The sequence below is a fragment of the Cryptomeria japonica genome, chromosome 7, assembly GCF_030272615.1.
Source record: "Cryptomeria japonica chromosome 7, Sugi_1.0, whole genome shotgun sequence".
Lineage (NCBI taxonomy): Eukaryota > Viridiplantae > Streptophyta > Pinopsida > Cupressales > Cupressaceae > Cryptomeria > Cryptomeria japonica.
In genome coordinates, this window is record NC_081411.1 from 741,187,556 (window position 1) to 741,192,079 (window position 4,524).

A 4,524-nucleotide genomic window follows, 5' to 3' on the forward strand; every position below is an offset into this window, starting at 1 on the left:
CTGGTTACAATCAGATCAAGATAGCTCCTAAAGATCAATAAAAGACAACCTTCACATGTGCATGGGGAACCTTCTGCTGGAATGTTATGCCATTCGGGTTAAAGAATACAGGAGCAACTTACTAAAGAGAAATAACCACTATCTTTCATGATATGATGCATACGAATATAGAAGATTATGTTGATGACAATTTAGTAAAGACTATGAAGAGATCCATGCATATTCAAGAACTAGGCCTCATACTAAATAGAATGGAAAGATTCAAGCTCCGGTTAAATCTTAAAAAGTGTGCATTTGGAGTAACATCAGGAAAATTGCTTGGTTACATAATTTCAAAGAAAGGAATTGAGGTTGACCCTGAAAAGGTCCAAGATATAATAGAAATGCCTCCACCCAAGAATATTAGTCAAATGAGAAGTTTACAAGGACGTCTTCAATCAATAAGGCACTTTATATCTTAGCTAGCAGACAAAGCTCAACCCTTCACAAAAGTATTAAGGAAAGGAGTTCAATATATCTGGGATAAAGATTGTGAACAACATCTAAAACAAATCAAAGATTATCATTCTAATCCACCCATATTGATGCCACTGATTTAAGGTAAGCCATTGATTCTATACATATCAGCTACAGATACTTCACTGGGGGCACTTCTGGCACAACAAGATGAGAATAAAAAGGAAAGAGTCATATATTATATCAGTAGAACATTGGTGTCTTATGAAATGAACTATACAATCATAGAAAAGGCCTGTTTGGCATTAGTCTTTGCATCACATAAATTAAGACACTACATGTTATCACACTCTATTAAGCTGGTAGCTAAGATTGATCCACTCAAATATCTTCTCAGTAAAGCAACCCTTACAGGAAGACTGGCTAAATGGGTCATGGTTCTTACAGAATTTGATATTGAATATGTGGAATGTAAATCCATCAAAGGATAGGTTATTGCAGACCAACTTGTTGATGCTCCACTTGAAGACAATCAACTTCTACATATAGAATTTTTGGATGAATCAATCATGCACCTTACTCAACAATCATGGAAGATGTTCATTAATGGGTCTTTCACTCAACATGGTTCTAGTGTTGGAATCATTTTTATTACTCCTCAAAAATATTCAATCCCAAAAGCTTACAAGATTCTCTTCCCTTGCACAAACAACATTGCATAATATGAAGCGTTGGTAAACGGGATCAAGCTAGCCATCGAGTGGAAGATTGTTGAATTACACATCTATGGAGATTCTCAACTTATTATCAACCAAATCAATGATCTATATCAAACAAGAGATGAGAAATCGATGCCTTATAAGAAAATGGTGGATGATCTCAAGAAATACTTTACCTTTGTATCATTTTAGCAGATCCCTAGATCAACAAATAGAGTAGCGGATGCAATGGCCACCTTGGCATCTATACCACAGCTACAAGAATCTAATTTTCGCTTTGAATTCTTGGTGGAAGAGTTACATTATCTTGCCTATGATTCTCCCGAGTCCTAGATGGTTTGTTCTATTATTGGACATGACTCATCTTGCTATAGCCACATTTACTCTTACTTGCATGACCAGGTTGTCCCTGCTAATCTTTCCCAAAATGAAAAAAGGAACCTAATCTGAAATGCGTCATGGTACATCATCATTGCTAACAACCTATTTAGGTGAGGTTTGGATAGTGTAGACACCCAAAATTGTCATGTCTAATTAAATAAATATTTTATTTATTTAATTATCTAAGCCTAATTCTTTTATTAATTAAATAAATTTTTATTTATTTAATTAATTCATTTATCCTCTTCTAGCCTTATTTCTCATTTAAATAAATACATTTATTTATTTAAATTATCCCTTTCCTAAATTAAATAAATATTTTATTTATTTAATTGTCCTACTTCTTCTATTAATTAAATAAATCTTTATTTATTTAATTAATTCATTATCTTTTTCTACACATGACACATGTCATTCATCTCTTAATCCCTACACTACTTACCTCTTTCATTATTTTGGTATTTCTTATACCTACCCTCTAATCCTAGCCGACCTCTCTTTTTACACCTCTCAATCTTAACCCTCCATTTCATATTGTGTCTTCTATTTAAGGAGATGCTTTCTTCATTGTCAAACCCTAATGACAGAGGCTAATGATCTTTCATGCAACTTGGCTACACTACAATTCCACTTGCAACCACATTCCATTCTTTGTTGAGCTCTTGTGCATACAAAAATCTGAGAGCAAGCATATCAAACAAGATCAATGGAGATAGGTAGAATGGAGATCAAAACCCTATTGGACATGTGATGGTATAATCTTTATGATTTTGAGTTATTTTGCATTGTCTTAGGTAATCTTCATATGTTATGGTGGATCTTTGTTCATTGTTAGGCTAGGGTTTGGTGGTTGAATCCATTTTAGTCTTTCAATATTGTTATTATTGTTATCCATTTTCACCATATACATTTTGGCACGCCCGGTGGGACTCTTGTCCCTTTGCATTTAACATTTTTGTTGCAGATTTTGCATTTTTGAAGTTGCAGATCGGATGATTTCGACGACATTTTAGTTTTTTTCCGCATCTGCGAGTGTTCGGATCGCGTTTTTGTGTTTCAGAAGCATCTGTGATATCGTGAATCGCGCCTGTGTTTTTGCCAGATTTTTATTTTTGCAGGTTTCTGAAATCGCGTCTGAGAATTTTAATCGCGTCTGTGACTGATCTTATCGCGTCTGCATTCGGTAGTCGCGTCTGTGTCCTCTGATCGCGTCTGTGAACTATAGAACCGCATCTGTGTAGTTCAGACGCGTCTGTGTCTGGTATAAAGGCGTCTGTGCTTTTTGTTTTGCAAATTTTTCAAGTTTCTTTGATTCGGGTTTTCGGATTTTGTACTTAGGGTTTCAGATCTGGTTTATTTTCGGCTAACCTTTGCAGATCTAGCTAACCTGGTTTGTGCAGCTTGCTTTAGAAGCAAATACATTTTTGTTGAAGGCCCCTTTTCACAAAGTCTTTTTGGGTTTTCTAAAATTTACCTAACTTGTGTGCTTGCAGGAAGGGGTTATCATTTGAAACAACCCAAACTACTAACAATTTTGTTGCAGGGCCTTAGCTAAGGTTTTGTAATTTTTATTGTGTGCCTTGTTTCATAGCTTAGCAAACACTTCAATTGGTGCACTAAAAATTGAATCATTGTCTTTTGTGTCTTGAGCAATAGGCTCTTTTTGTTTACTCTTTAGAGGGCCTGTCTTCCCGTGTGGTCATTAGGACTACTAGTGAGAAGAGAACGACCCAAGTGGTAGCGAGGAAAACCCACCTCATCCAAACCACTATAATCAAATGTATTCATGGTGAAAACTATGAATAACGTGTGCTGATTAGTTCATACCGACACTATGTCTCCCCATAAACCCGTTTGATCAAATTTATTTGATCATTTGTAGGGCGTAACCCCTACCGGCTGGGAGCCTTCTGTATTTACAGAGCTGAAAGTGCCGCATGTATGGCCACACGAGCGGATGCCCTTACTAGCACCTTTTTGTTTTAGAAGCCCAAATCCTTCTAGTTGTTGGGGCAGGAGGTCGGACCTCTGGTAGCGGCCCACACACATACGGTTCTTAGTAGAGATACAAAGTTCGCCATGGGGAGTTTTCATGGGGACTGATGCTTGGCTGACCCGAGAAGTGAGTGCTGAGGGTGGAGCCAGTGAGGTCAAGCATCTAAGTATCCGCTCTGAATAGCGTAGCCTCGGGGGTAAAACCCCATGTGGGATCAACAACTATTGTCTTGGCTAGCCATAAGAATTGTGCTTGACTTATGCTAAACACTCAAACACTCAAAACAAAACAGCAAAACATTGTGTCTTTTGTGTCTTCAAGTGTATGCAAAAACTTTTTACATCAAACAACACACTTTTTGGAGTCTAAACAGTCTGCAAACATTGAGTTATCAACATTGTGTCCTCTTGTCACGAAAAATAGTCGAACAATCAGATTTGGTCACAGCAAAACAAATTCACAGATAGGAAAGATTGAACTAAGGTTACAGAAACGCGTCTGTGTCTGTTCAAACCGCGTTTGTGTCGGATAAACGCGTTTGTGAAGTACATAATAGCGTCTGTGTTTTTATCAGCGTCTGTGTCGAACAGAGACACGTCTGTGTCTGGGAATCGTGTCTGTGAAGTATACAGGCGCATCTGTGTCCACAATTGCAAAAAAAAAAAAAAACTGTTACAATCCCAACAAACATCAACAGGAAAATCTCAAAATCACGTCTGTGTTTAACAGAGTAGCGTCTGTGTCAGGAAACCGCGTCTGTGAAGGATACAGTCGCGTCTGTGTTTAAAATTGCAAGAAAATTTCAGAGTCCATCAAACAAAAGAAATCAGTTTTGGAATACTTGAGCTTCCTAGGTTGTCTCTTCAGGTTTCATCTAGCATTCAGCCTGTTCTAAGGTCTCACATAGTCCATCATTGCTTCATACCTCATTTTACATTCATACTTGTCTAAACTTGAGTCAAAAAGGTCACT